Here is a 16,707-nt window from a genome sequence, read left to right as displayed (position 1 = left end):
ATGACCTTAAAACATTACCTTAAAGTACAGGATGCAAAGATGAGAAAATGAAGTAACTCTACTTATAAGCAATCTTGGTTTGTTTCATATTAGGGGCAAGAACACAAAGCTAATAGGCAGAAGAAGGTGACGTTATCATTTGATGATTCTGTGATTATCATTATTACTTGGTGATGGTAACACAGTAGCACAAAGGCTAAAATGCACCTGAGATTTTCCAACACAATAGTTTTTCATTAGAAATCCTAGTGCATTAAAGCCTAAGTGTTTTATAAGAAGCAATTGGTTTTGGCCAGTTTCCAGTTAAGACAGGAGATTTCTTGCCAGGTTGCTGTCAGTTTACTTAACAGGCTCCACCAGAGTCTGCATTTGTATGGTCCACAGCCCTTAATACAGTTCCTCAGGCAAACTGTTGTGAACTTAGGAACAGACTTTCCCTATCTGTTTGGTCCCAAACTGACAACATGGTTCTACCATGTCCAGCCTGAAGACAGGATGCAGAAAGAGTAGCACAAAACACCCAAAGCCATTTTCTCACAAGAATTATCTGTTCAAGTTCAGGAAGACAGAAAAAAATTCCAATTTTCTGCTTTCATTTGTCTCACAGGAAATTTCAGTATCTAATTTTTTTCATTTCCACCAAAAATCTTTATAAATCTTTTTCCTGCATAATGGAGATTCTGCACCTCAGTCAGTCAACTGCAAACCAGTTTCACAACAAAGCATGAATATGACACTTTCTACAAAAATGCTTGGCCAAAACCTGAAAACCTCACTAAGGTTTTACATTGAAAAATGACATTCGAGATGATCTATTCTCACACAAGTATTCTAGGCAAATCTGATCCAAATTTTCCATTTTAAATAGGCTTGATGCTTCTGGAACAATATACAATACTACTTACACCAGAAACGAGACAAGTATGAACCAGGTACTAAGACATCACATTCATGTAAAGTCTAACTTACCCGAAACCCAGGTAAAGCTGTAAGTAGAAAGCCTTAAGGAAATGCCAATATATGGAAGCAACACTGCCCCAATCTGGGTTGACATGACCACACTTTAGGGGATATTACTACAAGGTAGAGAGAATTTGTGTAGCAGAAAGAAAGGGCAGCTTGAGGATCTTCCTTGAGGAAGAAATGTAAAAGAAGAATTTTTAGAAGGAGATTGGAAGTAACAGAAAGGAAAGGCAGATAATGATAATGTGGTGAAGACATGGTAGAAGAGGAAACCAAAAACATCAACACAGAAATATCAAAATCAAAGGAGAAATATGTAGCAAAATAAAACTTCACAGGATTTTTCTGTCAAGGAGTAACAATTAAAAAGTATAGAAGAAAACACCTTCTAGCAAATCTTAACATTAAAAAAAAAAAGCAAGTCCCCAAACACTTATTTTTATCCTAAAATCTGCTCCATCTTGCTTTATTTTATTAGCTTGCATAAATTGGAAATGTATTTTCAATCTTCCGAAGTTCTGACATCTCATATTGTCAACAGAGCATGAAGTTGCTCTCAGAGTGGCAGCCATTATACCCGCTTAAAACCTGAAAGTAAATGTGTGTCTAAATATGGGGGAGAGGAGAATTTATTTTTATTTCTTCCAGTTGAGTGAAAGTGAGGCTTCTTTTTCTCCCAGAAGATGTATCCTTAGTCACCATGAGACTACCAGAGAGGTAACCTGAACAGAAAGCAAAGAAGGGACACAGTTTGGCAGGTTCACCCTGTTTTAGAGAGTAAGAAAAAAATACAGCTTGTTCACGGGATATTGGAAGATCAGATGCAGGCAAATGTTTAACAGTGGACTCAAAGTGTAAGGAGAGGCATTTTGAAGTAGAAATAGAGAAAAAATATGCAGGAAAATAATATTAGGAAAAGGTGTAGACCAGAAAACACTGAGAAGAAAAATCAGGATCCCTGCCAAGTGAGAAAACTGTCAACTTAATTGATCTTGAACCTATTCCAAAGGCAGAGAAGAATGGACCATTACTGAGCAAGAAGGAAGAATGTAAGTTTGTTAATCTTTTATCCCACCTCCTCCAAATTCCAATAGCCTCCAAAGTATGGAGGCTTTTTAAAACTCCAACATTTACCATAGTTCTTCTATTCCCATCCCAGTCAAAAGGAAATCTTGAAAAAAAATAAATCCAAGAAAATGCAAAAAAATTGAAGTTAAACACTTAACCACTGCTCCTCTCATCAGCTCATTTTTTCTTGTTTTAATAGGAAATGGATAGCAAGAAAGAAAAAAATCATTTAATATAGAGCATCAAGGATCCCTTTGGTACCTTGTCTGCCTAAAGCTATCTGCATTTTCCTTACAGTTTAGATTCCACATCTTTAAAACTGTGTACCAGAGTAAGCTGAATTTTTGACATTGTCAATACGTAGCTGTATCACAGAGCAGACAGTGTCTCTCCTCCTTTATCATCCCTTCTCATTCATTCCTCAACTGCAGGCTGATTGTTATGGCATTCTCCAAGATCAAGAACAACCTGACTGTTTAAATTTAGAAGACAATGTTGCTTGAATCAGAATTTCCCAAATTGCACGTTGCTTAAACTAAAAAAAGAATCCCCAGAATGCTTTACACTTAAAAGGTATATGTGTGAATTTTATCTTGTGGGTTCTCAGTCATATGCAGCTCCTCTAATTGAAGTGCTACAATTATTTACTAAGGGGTTGTTTTTTTAATACAGAAATTGAAGTTTCAGAGGACCGAGGTATTAAAATTGCAAATAGTACTTATCATGATGACCTCTACCCTTGGTATAAGTGAGTATGGACAGCAGTGAAAAGATAGAGGAAAAGGAAAACAGGTATTTAATAAGAGCAGAAGTATTTTGTTAACCAAAGAATCTACCAGCCAAGTCACAGTCTCCGAGTCTAGACCCACACAAACTGAGTAACACAAAAAGACAGTTTAAAGAGAAAAAAACCCCCGAAAACAGCCAGACAGGGGCAAGGACATTAGAAATGGTAGAACTTCAGAGGTATTCACATTCATTAAGTTTCAGTCCCTTTCCAGTTCTCAGAGCAGACATTTGCACAATAAGCAAATTGAGTTGACTTACCCTTTTCCAAGTAAGTGTGGTCTTATCACAAATACTTTTGTCTCATTTTTTGTCTCGTTTGCTTCATATTTGTATTAGTCTTTCAACTTAAATTGTTATTTTATTCACAAATATCATTTTTTCAAATGAGAATTGTTCATGGTCTCAGTGTTTTAACCAGTGCCTTCTGTTTACACTGTACACTGTCACACTGTTCCACTGTAACTATACTTGGGAGGAAGAGGTCAAGGATTCTAACCTCATTTCAACTAAGTATCAATGTAAGACTTGCAAGTGTGGCCTCAGCCAAGAGTTGTTAACAAGATATAATTAACAACTTAAGTTGAACATACTTCACAAGTTTTAAACATCCATACAAACAACACTGCAACATCCTGTCAAACAGACCAACCACTGAAACAACCAAAGTGACCAAAGAGATGGATGAGTCCTACACTCCACTGGAATAAGAAGTTAGGCATTAGAGATGACCCTTGCCTCATAGAGATACAATCACTCAACTAAGGAAGTGAAAACTTATAATTCAGTGTGGACAGAACCTTTTCCGTACAAAGAAGAAACAAAAAGCTTGATGAGAAAACTAAATCTGGATGGACTCTGTGAGCTTTCAGTTTGAGCGGAAAACTGATAATACTTTCCAACCAAAAGGAATCAAGACAAAACCTAATGATGAACTTTGAGAAAAACATCTATGTAAGAAAGTCTCAGCTCTTCAATATAAGTTTTTAAGTATTCTTTAAAAAATGCAGTAAAAGGCATAATATACGTATAAAAAAAACCCATGACGGTTATCTCATCAGAAAACTGCAATTTAGATGAAAGAGAAAATGGAGAGCAGGATGAGAAGAAACTTTCCTATGCAATCTTAAATCACTTAAGTACATTTTATTCATTTCTCCAGTTAAGGTGTTTTACAAACAGGTTGCAATTTTGTTATCCTCTTAGCACATCACGTAGCTCACAGAGTGCCGAGTGGAGCAGGGAAAGAATGTTGATAGACTTTAGAAGTAAGGGAAAGGAAACTTCCCAAGAATTAGGAGTAGAACAACGCTTGCCACAAATCAGCATGCCAGTACACTAACTGAAAACAAGCCTGGACGCAAGGAAGCTCCTGGGTTTGAATTTCTGATATATTTAAATATTTTATTATTATTTTTAACATGATATATTGCCTTGATAAAATACAGAAGTCTAATACCTAAAAGATTTCTTATATTTCTGCAATTTTGACTCATGCTTAAGTTGGAAGTAGGTTAACTACTAGCAGCTATATCAGGCTGATAGTCTGCCAACATACAGTACATGACACTATCTACAGCACTGTCTAATGCACGCTTTAAGACTGGAGAGCGTATCTTTCAAAATATTCAACTATACTGCCTTGCATTTCTGCTGCAGCAAGGAAAGAAGTTCCTATTCTATACTGTACTACACCCATGTTATATAATGTGACAAACCTTCTCTTCAGTTTTTACTTCTCAGGAATATTCTGGCAGTCAAAATTCTGACAGCCTAGCAAAATAATTACTGAGAACATTCCAAGGCTGGAATGTCACGGACATAACTATATTGGGAGCAGCTGATAAGAAAACAGCACTGAGAATATCCACTAACTGATGGAGCAGCAACTATGAGGTGAAAGAAGAAACTAACAGACTGAACAGAACTTCCCAATGAAACGCCCTATTAAACACCCTCATTATCCTATGAACAGAAAAATTTAGCCCATGAAACTGTTTCCTATTGATGAAATAGCACTAGGCTGCCAATTAGATGTGGCACTCCTGCATTTTATGTTTGAGAAGTTGTTGCATAGCTTTCCAGCTTCCTCATGTGCCTGCTCGTCCAAAGTATGTGTACATTTCTTATAGATCTTTTTATCTTCACTTCAAAAATGGAAAAAAATTACCATTGCAGAATGAAGAAGTAAAAAATTAGGAAACATCACACACCCATGAGACCTTTCTGTTTAAGTTCCTCCCAGGGGCTTTCAACATACAATGTTAATACAGTATGATTAAAATCTGATTTTCCAGCTTATTTGAAGTAGAAGATACACAAAGGAGAGTAAGAAATTATGCATTTGCTGCTTTCAAATTCTCAGCTGCCTGTATCTGCAACTTACACAAAAATTAATATTACCTATACTCAAACAGTTTTCTCGAGCACCTACTTTTTACTAGAGTGTCAAGAGCAACCATATCACATGAAATTGGATGCTTTAGCAAAACAGCATGGGTCACGAAGCTCTCAAAACAATTAAAATAGACATGGGGAGAAGTAAAATATTTTTCTGTTTTTTTCCAATTGATGCTTTCCAAATAAGCCCTCTCCTCTCTTTGTGCAGTTACAAAAACAGTATCACTAAAATTCAAAGAAATATTTTCAAGCATTTCTTTGATAAATGTTTTATCACTTTTTCTTAGGGGAGGAAACAACATGTTTTCAAGTTCAGAAGATAAGCATTCAGGAAAATACACAAAGTATTGACAATTAGAAAGTTTTATATTATAAAAATTAATTGTCGAGGTCCTCCTGCTCCACAAAAGTTAGTTAACGCAATAGTATCTTACCATTTTGTGAAACAGGGTACTTGATGTCAAGCTATTAAAACTATCTCAGAACTAATAGCACAGATTTAGTATTAAAAAGAAGATCTAAGTCTCATGGTAAATCTTCCTTTGAAAGCATTTATTGATCTTTCCTTCATCGCACTGTTCACCATTTCTTACGTTTGAGAATGGTGATGTAAGCAATGAATAAGTCACAATGACAAGTGGGTAATAAATAATGACTGACAGAGTTTCAGAGAACACAGGACTGGTCTCCAAAGGATAAGGATAATCCCAAAGGTGGCCAAAAGGGTTATTGTAGCACAAAACCACCAAAATTACTGGAAATTTGCAGCAGTCTAAAGAGAATTAGGGCATGTGAAAGAAAAATAAAAATACTGGACAAACTGTAGCACAAAGAAACACGACTATATAAACAAGAAAGTTTAATAAATTAATCCCAGTAAATAAATAAAGCAAGAGTATCTAGGTCTGTAAAATCACTAATATTAGAATTTAACTCAAGTTCTACAAAATATTATGTATCTATATAGATTAATCCTGATACATTGGCCAGGGAACATAGAAGTTGAAAAAAACCAAGGCAACAAAGTCAGCTGGTTTAATGTCCCTCATGGATTACATACTTTGTAACAAACTGTGTCTTCATGGAATACAATGCTATCAGAGTTCTAGATACCAAAAGTACACTGTAAAGAAAAAAAGAAAAAGGAGGGGTTGTGGATAATACAGAAGACAGTAAAGCAAAATGCCTAAGGAATGTAGAACAAATAGGTCTGTAAGATCAAATTTCAAAGGAAAAGTGTTAATTTGTTTTCAGTTCCTAACTCCTCAGTATCTACTGTCACTTCACTGTAATTTTATCTGTATTGCTGGAGGCTATTATCTATATTTCTGGTAGTTACAAAAACGGGCCATCAAGTAACCAAGTAAAGCCTAAATACTAATATTTTTCTTTAAAAATATTATGTCATCAAAGATCCTCTCTCATGTGATCAAGTTCAAGAGAAAGAATGTCTTAAAAGTGAAATAAAAAAAGTCTTTTAAAGAATACCCTAAAAAAAAGGAAGTCTTAAAACTTAAATATAATCATAAAGGCATAATAATATGCCCTAGGGTCAATAAAAAAGTCTCATAAATGTCCCCGGCAAGAAAAGTCAATATTTTTTTTTGGTATGTCAAATAATGTTACAATTTAGATTGCACTATTTGTTTTTCTTCATGTAAGTAGTGTTATTGTGTAGGCAACTGTAAACCAGTTGTAAAAAAGTAAATTGGGATAGGTATTTATTATTTTACATATAAAATAGATACCAAACATGCAATCTTCACATTTTTTGGTATTTCAAAATTAAAGAAATACTAAAAATGAAAATTAAGACAATCATCAGAAGTACCCTTAACTACTCTGAATCACCTTAGATTTTATGAAAGAACATTTGAAATTTATTTCATGATCTTAAGCAAGTTATTTGAAAACAACTATTTTCAACTATAAATTTTCCTTAAGCATATATTCTATTATAAATTTGAGACACAGATCACATAATCCAACTGAATGAAAAGAGGCATGGTACTTTAGGGATAGATAATGATTATAGAATGGGGTAAAGACATTGACATTTTAAGTAAAAACATAAAAAAGTATGTCGACTAAACATATTTCCTATAAGGATCTGCACTGGCTGCTTTGTCACTTCTTTGCCCAGTTTTGATAAATTATGTCAGCTCTCCATAGACAGAAAAGCTGTAATACATTGCCTCCAATATTACAATCGATACTTATCACTGTATTAATTATGCTGAATTTTAATTGGCAAGTTTCATTGCAATAAAATACACCTTATTCATTTTTCTGAATAGACATCTTATCTATCTCAAAGGATACAATTTAAAATTAAAACCTTCTATCACTGCTAAACAGATCACACTTATAACAAAACACCTGTTTTCTTTATTAAAATATTATTTTAACTAAGAATTCATTTTCTAAGCATAATTCCCACTGATCTGTAAGCCACAATTATTTATAAAGAATGAACTGTGATGAAGTTCCATTTAAAAAATAATCTCAAAGTATCTATTTAAAGTAGAAATTTATATTGCTTTTTTTTTTCTTTTCTAATATGCATTTCTACCCTTCCTTCATGAAGTAAACTTCAAGATCACTTTAAAAATTATTAAAAAATCCATAGTTTGGCTGTACTGTATAAAAAAACCCCCACTTGTTATGTAAGAACCCTCCAATAAATGAAGAAGCTCATTAGCAAAAATTATCTCCACCCTGCCTCAATATTTAAGACTAACCATAATTATGCAATTGGTGAAAGAACCAAGCTTGATTTGAAGTTTCTGTTAAATTTAGAGAGAAAGTAACTTTAAACAAATTATCTTTATTGTAAAATTACTTGACCACATTACTTTTCTGCCAGTAGAATAATAGTTGCTTCACTCAAATAACATGGGTAACCTTTCTACTTCTGAAATTTCATTATATTACTGGATATAATGTAGTAAATAGTAAATATGGGCTATTTTATGGATTAGTCAGCGCACATTATGGCATAATAGTTGCATCCTCCAGTAACATTTCAGAATAAAAAAAACTCATGGCAAAAAGCAGACATATGACTAGAGGCTGGTGATTACCCATAAAATAGAAAAAAAATAAAGCTTCTACACACAACACTTCTGAAGGATCTCAACTCCTAATTTAATATTAAATTAGTCCTCCTCACCATTTATTACCATACCTCAAATACTGCAAATGGTTGTGATGTATTTTTTACCCTACCAAAACTCTTACCACTTGTTACACAGAAAAAAGGGTCTTCAAAAGTAGAAAGCTCATGCATTTATCCATCTATTCCAAATGAACTAAGGCATGTGGTCAGTCATGTGCTCTACACAAATCATTAGAGATACAGGAATGTTTTGAATAGTCATCTATGGTTACATCATTAACTATAATTTACTGCAATGACTTATGAATTTCATTTCATGGAAGTCCATTAAGAGTGTGTTCTACATGTACATTAACACTCCCCATCATAAAGTAAGCCATTTAACTTTTCACAGAGTGACTTTTATGATGCTGTTACAGAAGCAACTAATTGTAGTTAAAGCATTTATTTTTTAAAAGGTCATTCTTTTTTATTGCAGTTTATAATATTTAAATGGCAGCTCATGGATGAGAATGTGCACGTATGCAAATGCAGGGAACATGCGTGTTCAATACTAAACTTGTCCAATAAGTTCTGTAGAAAACACAGACTAAAAAGTTATTTGCATATTAAACTACAATGAGTTAAAAGAGAAATCTAAATTGTAAATTAGTTTTGGAGACAAATCAATGCTAATGAACAACAATTACTTCAGTCACTGTGTGAATTAAAACAACATCATTAATAAAGCTTAGGTGCTCTGCTGGCAAGCATGTCTTTAGTCTCTGGCAGATGATGTAAAATCTAAATTAGGAAAAGTAGAAAGCACAAAGGAAGTATGTTTAAAATTATTTTGTTTTGAAGCTCCACTTCAAACAAAAGCTTCAGGAAGGCCTGAAAATCTCAGAAAATCCCATCCAGTCATTTTAACAACTGCCTTGAATGAATGCCTGATAAAATTTCAAATTCACACTAGATAATGACAGAAGATCTTATAAATCTAGAAGCTGAGTCAGAATAGCCTCTTTTGTTCCCTTTTTTGCATATGAAATAGTCAGTGAAAAATTAGAATATTTCCTTAAGAAAAAAGCAGCTTTTCTTTGAGCTAAAAATAAATCTAAACATCCTGTTCTTTACCTAAATGCTCAAAACCAGCTGCAGGTAGTAACCATGTGGGGAGAAACTACAGAGGGCACTGTTGTATCAGTTTTTAAGAGATACAATGGTGATAGGCCCTAGAAGAAGATTGTCAGGAAAATAAATAACTGACTAAAGAAAGAATCAGGAGTTAGGAGAGCATGCAAATGCACTAAACCTAAAACAATAATAAGGAAAAAAACATTGAAGCTGTATTTCTGAAGGAAAATGGACTGAAAGAAAAGTTCACAGAACAGACTGTCAGGCTGATAGGAATACTGCAGTGTACACATTTGGCATTTTCCTTTGTAGAGCTTTCTATGGAAGAGGTAACTAATCATAGTGCCGCCTTATCCTTTGCAAACAGCAACCTATTACTGGAATCCCACTCATAATCAATATGAAAATGAGTGATGAGTGTTATGCAATCCTTTCACAGGCAGAATTTATCAACAGGAAGAATATCTTCACACTATACAGTCCTTTCATAGTGTAAAAGGCCAGTTCTGCTTTATTCCTTTTCATGAAACTTACAAATCAATCCTTTCTATTTTGAAAGCAGTAACATTGGTGCAACATAAACCAAATTAAATCCTACCCCTTCCAGAAGAATTACCTTTAAATATACTGATCAAAACCAGCAAGTGTCCAGCTGAAAATAAGGTAACCCTGAAACTGCTGTATGTTTGACATTCATATGAAAGGGGAAAGTATGTTAAATAAGTCAGAGTAAATACCTTAGTAAATCTATGCAAAATGATTTTTATGCAACAAATGGGCTTCAGAGATACAAATATTTATGACAACAAATTTGATAAATGTTTTACTGCTAGTCTACATAAAAGTTTGCCTTTGATCTTATTTTATAGAAATAACCCCAATTACATTTTTAAGCACTTATAAATTTTGAAATGTGTTTTAGCACTGCCTAATGAGAATTGCAAATAATATAAAACAGTCAGCTACAGAACAGTACAGAACAATTAATGTTCTTTGTATTTTTCATTTTTATATTTTAAAAGCATTACTAAGATGCCAATTAAGAAGCAGAAGTACTGAAATAAGATATGGATAGTATCAATCATTTAATAAAACTTCAGAGAAGAAAGCTGTTACTTTTTTTCCACATTGTGGTGGCAAAACCCACATGCAGCATGTTTTGCAGTACTACAGCAAAAAACACAGGACTTTTATGTCAAATTGGCATTTAAAGAGTACCATGGAAGGTAATTTGAAATTAAGTTTGGCAATGATTTCATAATAAACCAAAGAATAAATTTGAACCAAGAAGATACTCAAACAAATGAAACATACCAGAAAATTGTCTAAAGCTATGTGAAGGAATGAACAAAACAAACAAAATCAAAACCACAGACGGTGCCTGTGGATACTCACTCACATCCACATCCATAAGAACTGTGATAGTAACTGTGAAAGAATTGTCTCTAAGCATGCAAAGACAGATGTACTACATGAAAGGAAACTGCCACAGAAAAAGAAAATCTAATTTTTTTTAGAAATTGCAAAACCAGACAACATAAATATATTGACTAAGCAAGACTTCAGTTCCTTCACAGATACTGAGACCTAGAATTTCTAAGTGATTTAAGTAATTGTTTCAAGCAACTTGTTAATAAAAGATAAATTAAAACAAAAACTAATGTTCATGTCAGAAATGGGTTTCATCCAGGTTTTGCCACGTCCACCTTCCAAACAGGCCCTGTATGTGCAAGGCTAAGTGGAAAAGTTTTCTAAATTTCAAATTCATATATACTGTCTTTAGCCTAATTCTGTTCCTAAACCAGAATTATTTTAAAATTGCTTAACATTCTACCAGTCTAGTAACCTCTTTTCATTACCATTGTTTCTGGCAGTCTAGTTATGCTAAAATAAAGTTTCCTCTTATTTTATTGTTTCCAGCTGTTGATAAAAATTTCTCTAGTACTACTTTTATACACCTTTTTAAACTGTATATGATTGCAGGCAGACAGGCAGTTTGCATACACTTAAAAAAAATCTAACAGTTTGTTAGATTTTGATAAAAGAAATGCATAAATGCCTATTAACCTTCTGTATATACTCTATGACACTAAGTGAAAAGGTATAAAACATGTTCCTTCTGTGTAAAACTTGACTACATTTGAAGGCAGAAATTTGCAGTGCATTCCTAGAGACATGCAATTGGATACAAATGGGGCTGCTTCAGGGACTGTTGCGTCTATGCACATCACTTAAATACAATTCAAACGATGAAAAAAGTTTTGATAATGTTTACAAAATTGACTCAAATATCTTAATGCATTTTTTCATTTAACTACAATAATTAATGCCAAAATGTTACTAGATAACTAACTATATTTAACAAGATATTTAAGGTTCCTTTCTCCTTATGCAATAGAACACATTAAAACCAATTTTGCTATCGTAATTTATTCAAAGCTTGATTATGAGCAATAGCTGAGAGAAGAAATACAGCATTGTTGATTCATATACAAGCATTTCACTTAACTGCATTGGATAATAGCTGTGCTCCTAAAGGAGTATAAAAGCAAAGTCATTAGAAGTCATTACTGTTAATTAGCATTCACTTCACATTTATAGGGATGAACCTTTTCTGTGTGGAACAAATGGAAAGCTTTTATCTGAAAGTCTATCAAACCTGGTCAAGGTAGGCACTGAAATAATGTCAGTGACCAGTAAGCTGAATTCAAAACAACAATAAAAAAAAAGCAAAACAAAATCTAAGGATGTATCATCATCCATTTAGTGAGATTCAGTTTTTAAACAGGAAAAGGTCTGAAGGGAATGAGTAAAACTGGAAACTCATACTTCACATTCTGCAATCTCACTGATAAAAGGAGGAAATGTGTGTTTATCAAACTGCTGCAAGAGCACGGTTCATTTGGAGTCCTATAAACAATGCCTGGCTGTCCATTCTCAAATGCATGTGAGAATCTTGCAACCCAGAACATCATATTCAGTGAGCAAGGTCACACTAGAGATGCCCTGGAAATGGGAAATTAGGAAAACCTGGCAATCAGAGGTTTCAAGCTGACCAGAACAAGCCCTCAGGGTTGCTTACCATCTTTCACCACCAGCCTGACTGTCTCTGCTTATTCAATATTAACACAACAAGACAGGGCGTGAGTGGAAACAACTCCAAGCACCTAAGAGGGAAAAATACAGTGACTTTTTTGTTTACATAAAGCCAACATTTCTCACAGTAGGAAACTACCTCAAAGATATCACTGAAGATCCCCTTATTAAAAAAAAGCCAAAAATTCTGACACTGCCTGAGCTGGTCAGATGAGAAACAGAATTCCAGGCATCCTGTTGATTAAAAAAATTTCCATATTGTAAAATTTCCCATCTCATTTTAAAATTCATACAAAACCCTCCCAACAACTAAATAAACCCTGTGTTTTGAATGAAACAAGATACATAATTATTTTTACACTGCCTAAATCATTCCCAGCTATGCAATTCCTTCTTACTCTTTTTCCCTTCATTCACACTTTTATTCACTGCTAATGACAACGGTCATTCCTGAGGTGGAGGAAGCTATGGAACTCCAATCCAGAATTACTTAAAAGAAAAAATAAGTCGATTAAAAAATGTAATAATTTAATACAATGAGGGCAGAGGGACAATCCAAATCCTTACAGACAAAAATTTACTCATAGAAGGTGGAGGAAAGAAGTCTATGAATAAACAAAGCAAATATTTCTCTCTCAAAAAAAATCTTATTTTATCAAGAAGCACAGTTATTTATTTCTTGTCAGTGTAAGCAACCATTTCATACAATTTCTAAAAGTACACATTTAACTTGCATGTCTACAGACAAAAAGAACTGTGCTAGGAGATCTCCAAATGTTCATCAAATCTACATGACTACTAAGGGGCGCAATCAATAACTTCCATCGTTTTATCTATCACAGCTTCCCTCAATTGGGTATTGAAGATTTTTTACAATTTTTTTTTCAATACTTACAGTATAATTTTACTTGACATACAAAAATTCTGTATTTGAACTGTTGAATTAGATATACAGGTAATCTATCAGTATATCAAGGGCACAGTAATTTACAATAATCACAATGTAAGCAAAAAAAAATTATGGAGGAGAGATTATTTTGGAAATTCAGCATAAAGAAAAGTACCTCTTCATATAATTTAATCTTTCTCCAAAATGTTAAGAAATACAACTCTGAGGAATTCATCTATATATCTATGGATATTCTATCTATATTCAAATCATAACAGAGAAAAGACCAGATTTTCTTCAATGAAAACATGGAAGATTACTCTTCTGAACAAACTCGGAGAACATAACTCTTCTGAACTCTCTGAATCCCATAAATGAGAGGGGAAAGCCTACCTACTTTGTCTGAACTCATAAACTACAAAAGTAATCTGGTGAAGAGCATGCTGAGGACCTTCAAGTCAATCAGGATTCTACAACTAAGAATTATTTGGCCTCTTGAAGACTCCTAAGAAATTCTGCAAACCTTATTTGTGTGAATTAAGAGTACACTACCAGTCTTTATCGTGTACATCATACAACTGAAGCCACGTATAGCAGACATCCAAAACCCAAGCGATTATTCCCACATACTTTACAGTCTTTTATATGTGTCTTGTAACAGAAGACAATTAAGCAATGCTGTGATAGAATACTATGTTACATTTATTTATGTATTTTTCCTAAGCACCCAAATCTTTGTCTGTACAAGTCACATATAAGTATTCTGATATGTTTCACAATATATACTGAATATAGAATCTAAAACATAGCATTAGGCAACTAAAACATACATATGAATTGCCTTTATACCTATCAATCACCTGGGTTTGTGACAAAATTAAATAGGTATACAGTCATTGACAGTCAGTATCACTCACTGAGTCACATGAACAGGATTGTTGTCCTGGGTTTCCCAGAACTGTGAGAGAATATTTAATTCTTTGGCAATCTTGTTCTCATAACACTGTTTTTAAAAACATTGTCTACTTCCAAATTCATACAGTTTTTAAAAAGTGTTCTTGTTTGAATTTTTTACTAAATAAATACTTGCAATAGAGGCATTCTTTGCCAATGGAAAGGAAGGTACACTACATGATTTTGATTTAGACACACTTTCCCTGTAGTCTTTGCCCCAAACCATTTGACTGAATAAGAGAGCTGTGTTATTGACCAATGTTTTAAACTTACAATCACTCTGAGATGGTTTTGACAAGGCTTCCACAGAACTCATCCCCTCCCTTCAAGAGAATGCAAATTGACTTCTCTGTTTAAAACTATTAACATCTGGGGAAAAACACTCCTAAAGCAAAATCCTCAGCAATTAAGACATAAATAGCAAAGCACTAAACAGCAGTAATTAAAAATTGTGAAAAAAACCAGAAAGCTTTCAAAGTTCCTAAAATACCATAGTAGCTGTAGTTTATTTCCCGTCATAATTTCAATTATTCATCAAAATATGCAAGACATTTACTGAAACTTTTGTACCAGAACTTCATAGCTAGGTTGTACTGTAAAGACATTGTTATATAAAGTCTAACATAAAGGCAGTATATTGTTAATATTTATGACTTTTAAGATATCATATAGTGGGCTTAATATTTCTATACAGGAAAGAAATAGTTATTTAGTTCCAGACAACATGATAACATCTCTTTCAGCTATAGTTATAATTATCATGTACAAACTTCCAAAGCAGAAGTTGTCAAGATTTAACACTAGCATTAATTTATGTCTGGGATCCATTCCTCCAAAGACAGCAAGAACCATAGAGGAAGTATCATCTTAATTGCCACTAATTTGCCCATTTTTAATTAAATTGATCAGTAATTTATTACCTTGCCCAGCAGCAGAAAGCTGCTAGCATGCAGCTTTATGAGACAGTAGGTATCAGTCCTTCCAATCTCTAATACTATCATGGTTCAAAAATAATTTAAAAGTGCTGTATCATATTTCTTTTGATCCTTGTACTGCAGGATATGCACATTCCATTTAAAACCTCTGAGAAGCACTCTAGAGCATAATCATAGAATCATTTAGGTTGCAAAAGGCCCTTGAAATCAAGTCCAACCATTAACCTAACACTGCCAAGTCCACCACTAAACCACATCCCTAGGCATCTAGTCTACACAACTTTTAAGTACCTCCAGAGACAGTGACTCAACCATTTCCCCAGGCAGCCTGTTCCAATGCTTGATACTCCTTTCAGTAATGTTTCCTAATATCCAACCTAAACCTCCCGAGCACAACTCGAGGCTGTACCATCTACTGTACTGTTCTCCTGCTCTGTAGTCTCATACTCCAACAAAGCTTATTGATCTTAATTTTACCTTAGAAGAATGGAATTTCCTTGCCAAAAATATTTAGAAGGTGCAACATTTGACTTCAAGATAGGTCAGGAAGTACTCTGCATTCAGACCACATTCTTAGGTCTTATCTGCAATTTGATTTTTTTCAACTGAATTCAGAATAAAGTCTGAAATATATAGGTTCATGAATCTCAATTCTCATTTTAATGAAGAAAGTGAGCTAGAAAATGTTCAATACATGAAGACTACAAACACCTTTATCTGCAGTTTCATTAAGTAGTCTATACCAGTTTGATCAATAAAATCACATAGTTACTTAATTTAAAACAGCAATTTTGATTTTCTGAACATTTTATTGGTTTTAGTACTGCACATTGCAGTAATCCACACAATTAGTTGGAATGGACATAGCATGTTCACTCACTCAAACACTGTGGAAAACTTCTAGAGTCAACAGGAGGTTTTCCATTTTTTTCAATGAGATCTGATTTAATACTGGTAGAAATAAAATACTATATGAAAGATTTTGAAAAAGAACAGAGAATAAATTTAAGTGGTTTAGAAAGTGGACTCATTGTCTCTCTTTAATTGATTTCATAGCTAAAAAGGATTGATATATGTTATTGCTACTATATCATATATCAGAGTATGATCACAGGGCTACCAGAACCAAAACTATCATTGTAAAACATTCTTTAACACTTGGAGAATGATCTGCAATGCACAATTAAATAACAGGTTCTGGTTTACACATCATAAGGGTACTCAAATGGAAATGTCCAGATATTATTTTCCACACACTGATAAATGCAAAAATCCAAAAGATCTCTCATTACACTAATCAAGCAATACAGTACTGCAAGTGTAAAATAACCTAAATATTCTATTTATAGATGATTGCCACAAGTATGTTTTTTGTTGTACAC

At 33.6% G+C, this 16,707-nt stretch overlaps 1 protein-coding gene across 3 annotated transcripts in view; it reads right to left on the bottom strand.

Annotated features, from left to right (window-relative positions):
- Positions 1-16,707, bottom strand: part of DPH6 (diphthamine biosynthesis 6) — a 192,737-nt gene that overhangs the window by 165,499 nt on the left and 10,531 nt on the right. The gene's annotated exons all lie outside the window — the stretch shown is intronic.

The sequence above is a fragment of the Prinia subflava genome, chromosome 5, assembly GCF_021018805.1.
Source record: "Prinia subflava isolate CZ2003 ecotype Zambia chromosome 5, Cam_Psub_1.2, whole genome shotgun sequence".
Taxonomy (NCBI): domain Eukaryota; kingdom Metazoa; phylum Chordata; class Aves; order Passeriformes; family Cisticolidae; genus Prinia; species Prinia subflava.
Note: the sequence above shows the minus strand (reverse complement) of the source record. Positions and strands in the feature narration are given on the sequence as shown.